This window comes from Diospyros lotus, chromosome 12 (assembly GCF_014633365.1).
Source record: "Diospyros lotus cultivar Yz01 chromosome 12, ASM1463336v1, whole genome shotgun sequence".
Lineage (NCBI taxonomy): Eukaryota > Viridiplantae > Streptophyta > Magnoliopsida > Ericales > Ebenaceae > Diospyros > Diospyros lotus.
This window is the reverse complement of record NC_068349.1, coordinates 18,420,928-18,433,689: the sequence shown is the minus strand read 5'-3', so window position 1 is coordinate 18,433,689 and position 12,762 is coordinate 18,420,928.

Genomic DNA, 12,762 nt, shown 5'->3' with positions numbered 1-12,762 from the left:
TCCTTTATTGAAAAAGAAAGCTCGTAAAGAAAAGAAGCTAAAAAAGAAGGCCTTATCTATATGGAGTGAGGGAGAATTATCTTTAAGTGATGAATCACAAGATGATGAAGTTGCCAACATATGCCTCATGGCCAAATTTGAAGATGAGATTGCTTTGATTTTAAGTGATTGAAGGAGCAAATGGTTCCTTAATAGTGGGAGCTCCAAGCACATGACAAGAGATGAAGGGCTTCTCATCAATGTCATCCTCAAAGAAGCAGGTAATGTATATTATGGTGACAACTCTCAAGGTAAGATCATAGGTATGGGTTCAATTTGATTTGAAAATCTTGTGTTAGATAATGTGTTTCTAGTTGATGATCTTAAACACAATTTGATTAGTATTAGTCAATTATGTGATATGAATTATGAAGTATGTTTTGATCTAATTCTTGTAAGGTTATGTGTTCTAAGTCTAAAGAAGTGAAATTAAGAGGAAATGGAGTAGGTAATTTCTATCTTACATTTCTAGGTTCACCTTCATCAAAGTTAAAAAATTGTTTTGTAACCAATATTTCTCAAAACACTTGGTTGTGGCATAATAGACTAGGGTATGCTAGTACGAGTCTAATCAACAAGCTAGTGAAACATAATTTTGTCAATGGTTTGCCTAAGTTGGAATATGAAAGAGACCACATTTGTGGCACTTGTATGAAAGGTAAACAAATTAGTGTATCATTTAAGCCTATAAATGAAGTAGCTAAATCTAGACCTCTAACCCTTCTTCATTTAGATTTATTTGGTCCAATGAGAACATTGAGTCTAGGTGGAAAACAATATGTTCTAGTCATAGTAGATGATTATTCTAGGTTTACTTGGGCAATATTTCTAGCATCCAAAAATAAAACTTTCAAATCCTTTGAAATATTTAGCAAAAGAGGTCAACGAGAAAAATGTTTTTGCATCTCTAAAATTAGAAGTGACCATGGAGAAGAATTTGAAAATGAATCTTTCAAACTATTTTGTAAAGAAAATGGTATTGATCATAGCTTTTCTTGTGCTAAGACTCTTTTACAAAATGGAATAGTAGAAAGAAAGAATAGGTCTTTACAAGAGATGGCAAGAAAAATGCTTTGTGACAAAAATCTACCTAAATATTTTTAGGAGAAGACCGTAAACACTGCATGCCATGTTTTAAATAGAGTCTCAATAAGACCCATCTTGAAGAAAACCCCTTATGAACTATACAAAGGTAGGGAACCAAACATTGGACATTTTCATGTATTTGGAAGTGCTTGCTATATTCTTAACAATGGAAAGGTCTCTTTAGGAAAATTTGATGCCAAGAGTGATGAAAGTTTATTTCTAGGATATTCATCTCAAAGCAAAGGATATAGAGTATTCAATTAAATAACACTTGTTGTAGAAGAGACAATTCAAGTAATAGTTGATGACATAAGTGTTGATGCTACAAAACCTAGAGAAGATTGTGAAAATGAAATAAATCAAAATTTTGAAAAACTTTTATTAAAACAAAATGAATCAAATACACTAGATAATGATCTATTGGATGCAGAACAGTTACATAAAGAAGAAAAAGAACCATATTTTTCAAGAGAAAGAAGCAATGTTAAAGAAAATGAGATAATAGGAGATCCGTCTAAAGGAATTAGAACTAGATCATCTATTAGAAATGAATGTCAATATGCTGCCTTTTATCTCAAATTGAACCTAAAAACATCAAAGAAGCTTTAAATGATGAAAATTGGATCATTGTCATGCAAGAAGAGCTAAATCAATTTGAAAGAAGTGGAGTGTGGCAATTAGTTCCAAGACCCAAAGATTATCCAACTATTGGAACAAAATGGGTATTTAGAAATAAGATGGATGAAAATGACATTATTGTAAGAAATAAGGCTAGGCTAGTGGCTCAAGGATATAGCCAAGATAAGGTATAGACTATGACGAAACCTATGCCCCCGTTGCTCGTTTAGAAGCCATTAGGATGTTTTTAGCATTTGCATGTTATAAAAACTTTAAACTTTATCAAATGGATGTTAAATGTACATTCTTAAATGGATACATTAATGAAGAATTGTATGTAGAGCAACCTGCTAGTTTTGAAAATTCTCAATATGAAGACCATGTGTTTAAACTCCCTAAAACTTTATATGGTCTAAAACAAACCCTTGGGGCCTGGTATGAACATCTTAGTAATTTCTTCTAGAAAAAGGATTCAAAAGAGAAAAAATATATACAATATTATTTATCAAGAATCATGGCAAAGACATCCTAATAGTTCAAATTTATGTAGATGATATCATATTTGGATCTACAAACAAATCCCTATGTGATCAATTTGCAAATCTAATGCAAGGGGAATTTGAAATGAGCATGATGGGAGAGCTAAAATGTTTCCTAAGATTATAAATTAGACAAGAAGGTGAGGGAATTTATATTTCTTAACAAAATACATTAAAGATCTTCTTAAGAAGTTTAACATTTAGGATTGTAAACCTATAGCCACTCCTATGAGTAGTTCATTAAGCCTAGATAATGATGATTTAGACAAAATAGTAGATAACAAGCTCTACAGAAACATGATTGGATCATTGCTTTATTTGACACCCAATAGGCCTGACATTATGTTTAGTGTTTGTCTATATGTTAGATTTCAATCCAATCATAAAGAATCACATCTTAAAGTAGTAAAGAGAATCTTAAGATATCTAAAAAGATCTTCAAACTAAGAATTATTTTATCCTAAATCAAATCACTTTGATCTCATAGCTTATACCGATGTCGATTATAATGGGTGTAAAATAGATAGGAAAAGCACAAGTGGCTAATGTCAATTTTTGGGACACTCTCTAGTATTTTGGTCGAGTAGGAAGCAAAACACAGTGGCACTATCTTCCACCAAAACTGAATATGTTACAGCAAGTAGTTGTTGTGCACAAATCTTGTAGATGAAATATCAAATTGAGGATTATGGCATAAAACGTCAAAATATTCCAATAAAATGTGATAATACGAGTGCCATAACTTTAACTAAAAATCTCGTATTTCACGCAAGAACCAAACATATTGAAGTTAAACATCACTTTATTAGGGATCACGTATAAAAGGGAGACATAGCTTTGAATTCATTGACACCAATCCTCAAATAGCTAATATTTTTACAAAATCTATCGATAAAGAAAAATTCGAACATTTTCGAAGTGAGTCATGAGTTTACAAAAATGTTTCTAAATAAATAACTTATTTCCATTAATGTGTTTCTTGTTAAATATTTTTATGTGATTTAAGCCAAGCATTAATTAGATAACAAATGTTTTTTCCATAGTCGATAAATTTTAAATAGGCTAAAAGTTCTAAGTGATATTGGGCAATTTTTTCGATAGAATGCCTTTTTTCCGTCAACCAAGCATTCTTTTTGAAATCCAATATGTCGACAGATCCAAAATGTCTGTCAACTAAGATGATTTTTCTATTCTGTTAGTTGACAGAATGATTCAATTTGTCTACTAAATCAGTCTAGATTTATATAAATCGACGACCATCAGCATTCTCAAGCCATAGTTTCTCTCGCCTGACTTTCTCTCACGATTCTCTCTATCTCTCTCTTGTCTTTTCATATAATCAAACCCATTTCAATCCATTTTTACTTGAATTTCTTCCATTTTGGGTGATTCTCATGGCAAGGACAAAGAATCTTGACAAGGGTAAGGGCAAGGAATGAGCTTCTTCTAGTCAACCATGACCCCAAGTACATTTGTTTGACAATGAGAGCCAACATGAGAGGTATTTCAATTTCTTTAACTCTAGAAAGGTTCTAGAAGACTGATACTTAGATTTAGACTTCCTTGATTCAACCGATTTTCCTTACATTGCTACTTTTAAGGAATTTGGGTAGTGAAATTTTATGAAAATACACAAAAGTATTAACGAAGATGTGATTATGTCCTTTTATTCAAATTCTAGTAACACATTCGGCAAGAGAAAATCCAATGAAAGATTTAAGACTAATATTGGGGACAAATACTTTGAAGTCAATACAACCTTGATTCATAACCGTCTAGGAATCCAGTTAGGCGAAGAAGGATACTCTTATTGGACTCAAAATTATGTTAAAGAGTGTCAAGAAGTTTTTGAAGATGAAACCATCTCTACTCGTATAAGTGACACAAACAGAATGGACCTTAACATTAGAATTTTACTTCTAATGTGTTGTCAAATGCTTGTTCCAAGGAGTGGAAGTTTTTCTCTTATGACCAGGTTAGATCTGTGGTTAATGCAATGTATAAAGGATAAGAGAAGACCCAATCTTTGTCTTTTAATAATAAATTTGATGATTGAGTCATTCAATGGGAAAAATAGATATCTTCCATCTGGAATGGCATTAAGTGAACTATTGGACTTCAAAGTTGGAAATTTAGAAAATGCTCGTAAGGTCTACCTCAACCCATCTCAACACATAAATGGGAATACAACTCTTAGAATAAGGTATGAATGTAAGGAATGAGAGTGGGTTAAATCTGGGAAAAAAATAAAAACTAAATGAGAAGCTATACCTGATTAGCCATCTGGAGATATTCTATCATCATTAACTCCTCCTATGCCTTATAAAGAGGATATAGTGGTTCATGGTCTAGCTGAACTCAAGTCTGACTTATCAAGATTGGAGTCAAATTTTTCAGAATTTAGAGAAGAAGTTCGAGCAAACTTGTGGAGTATTCTGTTGAGTTCTAACCTAGTCAAGAGGGGGGGTGAATTGACACCTTTTAAAAACTCTAATGCAAAACTTATGCACGTATATATATGAGAAAACAAATTTAATACAAACCAAAATTGTAGTTGAGAGTACGGGAGGAGCACTTAAATACTAGATGGATAATATGATATTCGCCGGCTGTGCTAGTATGTGCTTTGGTTCAATATACTCTTTAAATTACAACTTGGTGAAAACAAGTTATTTGAATGCACACAATAGTAAGTCTTTAAATAAACCAAATGGAATATTGAATGAGTACAAAGAATGATCAATTAAACCAAATCAGAATATAATCAAAATAACTAACAAGAATGTAGGTCTTAGGATTTGGCCACTTTAGATAGCACAAGACCAAAAACAAACAAGTATAATCAATCAAGAATAAGTAAAAGTGAAGAGAAGAAGAACACAACGATGTATAGTGGTTCGGCCCTTATGGCTTACATCCACTGCCTAAGGATTTCCTTCCTTAGGATTTTCAACCAAATCCACTATATGAAATTTTTGTTACAACCACCAAAGCCTTCACTTGGCTTCACCACCACCAAACTATTTCTGGAGTCTCACACTCAATAGTTTGGATTTTGTTCGCTCTTTACAAGATACAAGAATAGTAGAGATTGAGAAATAGGGTTATCTCAAAATAATACAAAGAAGCATAGAGAACTCTCTTAGTTTTCTCTCAAGAAGATAGAGGAAGAGAAAGATTTAGAGAGAATGAAAATCTTGGCCAATAATGTAGAAAATAATAGGGCTTCCAAAAGTTGTTCCAAAGCCTTCAAGAGACCCTTTTATATAGTGTTAGAGTAGTCTTTCCTTGATCAATCTCAGCCCTCCATGTGTCAAGTCTTCAAGCCAATCTCAGCCCTTCATATTGAATTCTTAAACTTCCATAATCAGCTAACTTGATTGATCATCAAGACCTTTGACTTTTGTTGATCTCCAATCAGCCTTGAATGAGCAAATCAATTCCACTAATGCATGGCTGATTTTAAGGATTAAAATATCATCAAAACCTTTCATAATTCTTGCAAAATCGACAATAAATAAGAAATGATCATTTCTGACTTCTAGTTGATCTTCAAACACCTTTGATTGTGCAATTGGCCCCTTAGCTTCCATAACAAGCATAGCTAATTTGAAATTTGAATTTAAACCTCCAAATGGTGTAAAATCCATCCAAATATTCTCAAATAATGAAGCAAATTTATCCAACAATGAAGATATCAATTATAACTTCAAAAGCTCATAATTGATCAAGTTTCCATACTAAAAATGTTGACAAGTAGAGAATCAATTTGTGTAGCTGAATATATGCAAGATATCCTTTGAATATTCTCCCATAATGAAGATATCAATTAGCCATAATAAGTAGGATACTTGATTCCATGATTTGAGTCTCCATATCCTTTTAGTGAGAGAGAATCAGCAATAAAGGAAAGTAATATCAATCAAGGTTTAATTTTCAAACCTTAATTTCCTCCATTAATGTTGAATAATAATGCTAAATCTTTAACTTCTCCATTTGAATGCAATTCAAAAAATTCTTCCATATTTAACTGAGTATAGGAGCTTTTAGGAACCTTTAAATTTACTCCATTATTCTCTTACCATATTTAGACCAACGAGATGATGTAGCCTAGTGAGTGTGCTCCACGTGGCTGCCATGTCTCCAAGATGTGTATATGGCAACTCCATATACTGGACTACTCCAATCTCTTCAAAAACTTCCATAGAGATCTTTTGAACTTTCCATATATGAACAAGAATTCCACATATATATCTTCTAGACTTTCCATTCCAAGAACAACTTTCCATACATAGCTCAAATACTCAAATCTCTAGGAAGCTCTCTAAAAACTTGTTTCCATATATAATGAAATCTCTATATAAGTATAAGAAGTTTCCATATATAACCTGTGTCATGAAATCACTAGAGAATAGTTTTGTAAGCCTTATGAAGGCTTCCTGCTTTGTTAGTACATAAAATATAAATGTACATTCACATTCACACATGCCAATCATCAATCATCAAAATCTACACTCAACATATTCAACATCGAGCTTGAATATACCTAGCCGAACTTTCCAACATATTTTCTCAAACATTTAGCATCGAGCTTGATTAATGAAAAACTATATTTTTTAGTTTTGAAGTATATAAGAGTATACAAGCCTAAAGTTCTCCAATTTAAAGAAAAATATATTTATAAGCTTCATACTCCTTGATGAAGCAAAATCACTATTTAGCTATTTTAAAAGATATAACTATATGTGTATGACATTTTTCAATGTAAAAGAATTTATATAAAATGTTTTGGAAATCATTAACAAATCAAGTTTACCAAAAATAGATTTTTCAAGATTATTTTCTTCATAAATCAAAATACAAATTTCTCAACAGGTTGTAATAATCCAAAATATTTTTAGAATATTTGGAGGCTTAAGAAAATAAATTCAAACTCAATTTGGAGAATAATTTATTTAGCCAAGTAGATGGGTCAAATAACTCAAATATATATATAGACGTACAATATATATAATAAAGTAAATATATAATTAATTTAAAAATAAAATAAGAAGAAATGGAAAAGGTGGCCCATTGGGTTAGCTCATGCCAACCCACTAGGCCCCTGGGGACATGAGATATCTTTCTATGAAAAGAAGCCCATGACCCTAGATTAGCGAGCAACTGTCATTGCTCGCCTATGCCAAGGGGCTACCTAAGGTATCCCCCACTCTTTCTCTCTATCTTACAACATTGGGGATGGCTAGAAGCTATCCTCTATTGTTTCCATTGATCCCCTTTATTTTTCTCCTTTCTTTCATATGTATATAAGTTTATTTTAAAAGAAATGAAGGTTCCAAAAAAAATAGAACACCAAATTTCTCATATTAATTGACTTTTTTATGAAAAAGAAATTAGGGATCCTATAAATTGGAGAATGGTCTCCCACTTGAGGAGGTTGAAATAAGTGTAAGAGGAGAGAAAATTGAGAAGAATAGAGAAAGAATGAAGGGAAAGAGAAAACTAGTAAAAGGAAGAAGAAGCTTGCCATCAAGGTGAAGAGAGATTGAGAAGCTAGAAAGATTGAGAGAGATTTTCTTTGTAAAAAAACACACACACACACAAGGTGAATTTCTCCTATCCATAAACTCTTATTTCATGGCTTTTTCGCTTTGTATGAGAAATCAATTTTGAAAATATACTTTATTTAGTTTTTTATTTGCATCTATGATCATGAATAACCATGTTATTTTGCTCTACATCACTTAAGCCTAAGATGACATGGTTAGGGACCTTCTAAGAGGTGCTTAGGGCACTGGTTAATAAAGCTCTTGGAAGCATGCCAACATAGTCATAAGTAGTATCATGGAGTAGAAATTTTTATTTTTTTCATGCACACATTTTATATAAATGGTTTATTTTTAGGGGTTCCTCACTTAAAATGTTCATCTTCTAACTTGGATTATTCTCGTGGAATATTCAAACATTCTAGGCAAGGCAAATGGTTTGAAGGAAAAAAAAGCTTTTGAAACATAGGTTTTCAAAGCTTCATTATTTTTGTGACATGTCGCGTTTTGTAGATGTTATGCATGTTTTTGTATGACACGTTAGAAGCATGTATAGGTTTTATATTGGTGATATCAACTATGCCAAACCCGTTGTACGAATTGAGTTTTCACTGAAGGCATGTCATATTATTTTGATGGAAATGAACAACTGTTATGCTAATATCTTGAGTTATAGCGATTTAGAAAATTTATTATAAGGTTTCTAAGATTTTTGGTCAAGGCATCCAAAAGGTCTTTCCTTTCCTTTCTTTTCTTTTCGGTATTTCAGAACAAATTGAAATTTTGAACTCCTTGATATGAGTTATAAATTAAACTAGATTCGATTTATAAAAAATGAGCGCACCTACAAAGAACTCACCTTATTAAATTAAATTAAACGAAAAAGTTTAATTGAAAAGACAAGACCACTAGAGATAAACCTCTCTAAGTGTCACTTAAAAGAATAATTTTTTATTGAATTTGGAGAAAAAATAATTCAAATGGAAGGTCAAGTAAATAAAGATTTTAGAAGTAAGATGTAAATGGTGAGGGTTGATGAATGGTCTTTACAAGAAATATTTTAAAAAAAGTTCCTAAAGAAAATGGTGTTTCATGTAAATGGTAAGTGCACTAAAGCTTGCTAGTTTTGTTGGCAAATTAATTCCAGCCAGCTGAAGTGCCAAAACAGAGCTGTATGGAAAGGGAGGCGACAGCTTCTGCTGCCCACGTGGCTGCCCCTCCACCAAGCTTATTTCCTTTTAAATTAAAACCAAAAATCCAACCTTTAATGCTTAGCTTGGCAGCTTCATTTCATGCGCAATTTAAAGCCATTTTTTAGGAGAAACTGAAGAAGCGACAGAATGCCCGCGTGAGCAGCGAAAATCAGAGAAAATTGGAATTATTTTTGGGAAATCTCGCTTTTAATCACAGTCTGAGGATGCCAGGTAATTCGAGAAGCTGAGTAATAAATTTTGTATAGTTGGAATTCCATTAAGAGCCCAATTTTATTAATTTTGGAAAAATTATACGATGTTGCAGTTTGTATAATTTTTGCCACTTTTGGACAGAAAAGCCCAAGGATCTCTTCTACGAGGCAAGTTTCCTACTCCCTCTATAAATTTCCTTCCATTGTGAATTTATTTACCCTTCCTTCATTCGTTTCGGTCTGTTTATTAATTATCGAGTTATGAGCCTTTTTGTGGAAATCAAATTTAATAAGCTATCTTTTGGAATTTTATTTTTTGGTTGCCTATGAGGGTTTGTGCCACCCCCACACCTTTGGGAATGATGTCGAACTCATTTGGGGATTAGGTTCTTAGTTGATCGGATATAATTATGGACTCTGTGACTGGAAGTCGGCTAGAGTTGTTGAGCAGTGGGGGCAGGGGTCGGTTGTTTGGTAACATTGAACTTGACTATTGTACGGTCTTTCTTAGGCCGTTAGCTGGACACTCCTAGCCACTGACCATCGACTAGTGCCAGGAACTGCTGACTAGCTCTGCCATTATATGATTTATTGCATAGCTTTGGTATGCACATGGGTACGAGGTGCATGTTTGGGTTTTCATGTTCTGTTTATGCTTGGACACGGACATCCTAGTATTGTTAGATTGCATCTGGCATAGGCATATGCATCGCGTGTGGTTTAGTATGTGGGCGAAGCATCTGCTTGATGCCTAGATGTATGGGCACCAGTGTATCTAGTTGATGCTTCCTACGCCTTGCATCGTATATGCGCATTGCATGGTTACTGTTTTGAGGGAGCCTAAGCCTCGATTATTCAGAGGCTCGAGTGTCGGGAGCATCGACCCAAGGAAATGCGCACAGGTTTGTTGAAGACTTATGTTGCCTTTCAGGGTAGCAGCAGGTTGGTATGGGACTTGGGTGCAAGGTGTCTTGTGTGGACTCCAAGGACCGGTATATGCTTTTATTATGCTATACTATTGTGTTATAGCATCTCATGGCTTGTGTGTATGTGTGGGATTATGTTTGGGAAGTTCACTCCTTCTATTTAACTTATAGCCTTTCTTTTCTTATAAACTTGCGGAGTATTGCGACTCACCTTACTTTCCATCATTCCAGGTAAGGGCAAAGCAAAATTCGAGGGCGAGGATTGCAATACCTAGCAGCCGCGTCAGTGTGGTGTACAGTCAGTTTTCCCCCTCGTTATTTCTGATGTTTTGATAGAATTTTGTCCCTCTATTTTTGTCTGCGCCAGGTTGTTCCTTATATTCTCTATTTGTTGGCACAAGTGTCTGTATGTATTCATATACTATATAACCGCTGATCTAACGGGGTACTCGTGTGCGTGCATGTGTATAGTTTTGCTTTTGCTGTTTTACTTCTTATGTATGCATGCCAGGGTAACTCCCGTCTTGTATTTCATTCTTTTCCTTCCGTAAGTGCTCCCGTTTGGGCAGTCCGAGTGGTTGGGATATCTGGGTGAGGGTGTTTACATTGTTGGTATCATAGCGTCGTTGAGTCAGTTTTGGGGGACGAGTACCTGTACACCAAGGCTGTTAGGTAGAGTTAGGGTGTTAGGTTGTCTTTAATTTCGAAATGCATTCTAATCATTCTTGGTTATGTAAGAATCATGAATGCATGCCGCGAATGAGGTCATGGCCGACCGCCAGTGCGAGGTCGAGGAGAACCTATCCCTACTCCTGAGGCACCGGCAGGTGTAGGAGGTGAGAGACAGCTAGGGCCTCCGGATATATAGGATTCATTGGCAGGCATTTTACGGGCTGTGGATGTATTGGCGGCATCGCAGCTACGACAAGAGCGTAATCATGACAGTGGGAACAATACGGCCCAGGCATCACACTCAGGTACGCCAGGGGAAGAGGATAGTTTTGGTGTTGCACTACTTAAGGATTTCATGGCACTACGCCCACCAGAGTTTAGAGGAGGTGCAGACGCGACAGAGGCAGAGAACTGACTGTTGGCAATAGAGAAGCACTTGAGGACGATGGGTTGTGCAGAGGCATAGAGGATTCGACTAGGGACTTTTCTTCTTTGAGGAGATGTTGAGCACTGGTGGGAGACTACTAGGCAGCGATTTGGTGATAGGAGACCGACATGGGCACAGTTTGTAGCAACATTCAATGAGACTTACGTTCCTTCTTAGGTTCAAGAGCAGAAAGTATTTGAGTTCATTGAATTGCAACAGGGGAACAAGACTATCACTCGGTATGAGACAGAGTTTGTGGCCTTAGCATGCTATGCCCCTGAATTGGTGACCCCTGAGTCTCGCAAAGTTAGAAAGTTCCAGAGGGGGTTACAACCTAAGATTCACCATGTTATGGCCGGCATTGAGGCACCAGATTTTCCTACAGCTGTCCAACAAGCTCATGCAGTTAAGTGGGACCGATTGGAGACTCGACCAGATCAGTCAGTGGTGAAGGAAGCAAGAGGCAATAGCAAGAAGAGGAAGTGGGACGCAGGCTCTAGCAAGAGTTTAGAGGGATTTCCACCATGCAAGCAGTGTGGACAGAGGCATCAGGGACAGTATCGGGATGTGCGCTGGGATGTGTGCTACCGATGTGATTATCCAAGGCATCTGAGAAGGGATTGTCCACAGGGACCTAGGCTAGCTACAGGTCAGGACATCATTTGCTTTCATTGTGGACAGAGAGGCCACTGGGCGAGCGTGTGCACATAGTCAAGACAGGTTGGAGAACTACGAACTGGAGGAGCAGGACCTAGGCCAGCCTAGAGGTAAACTACACCGAGGGCATAGGGACCAGTGGCACCATTTTCCCTACCAGCGGCATAGTGCCCAGGGTCCACAGATAGGCCACAGGTGTAGGGGAAGGCATTTGCAGTAACAGCAGCTGAGGCGGTTGAGGGCAGCGACATGGTGCAAGGTATCCTTTCTTTCCATGGCCACGATGTGCATACATTATTTGATACAGTTTCTACACACTCTTTTATTGCACCCCACATATTGCATAAGATCCAGATCCCATGTAGCTCATTGCCATATGATTTATCTGTTACGACACCCGGAGGGATAGTATTGTTGGGGAGTGAGATGACCAGGGATTCATGATCAGGTATTTTTAGGGGATCTTATTGTTCTGGCTATTCAGGGTTTTGATTTGCTATTGGGTATGGATTGGCTCTCACGACATTATGCTCAAGTTGACTATCGACAGGAGGTGATTTCGTTTGAGTACTCAGGCAGACCAGATGTTTTATACCGAGGTGTGAAGCTAGTGGTGACTACGCCGATGATATCAATTATGCAAGCTGAGAGACTTATACAAAGAGGGTGTGAAGCATATTTTGCATTCGTGATTGTGATTGCTGGGGAGAAGGAGTTGACTGCCTACCCTGTGGTGTGAGACTTTCCAGATGTGTTCCCAGATGAGTTGCCAGGACTATTGCCGTACCGAGAGATTGATTTTGCAGTCAATCTGATATTAGGTACACAGCCCGTTTCCAAGACTCCT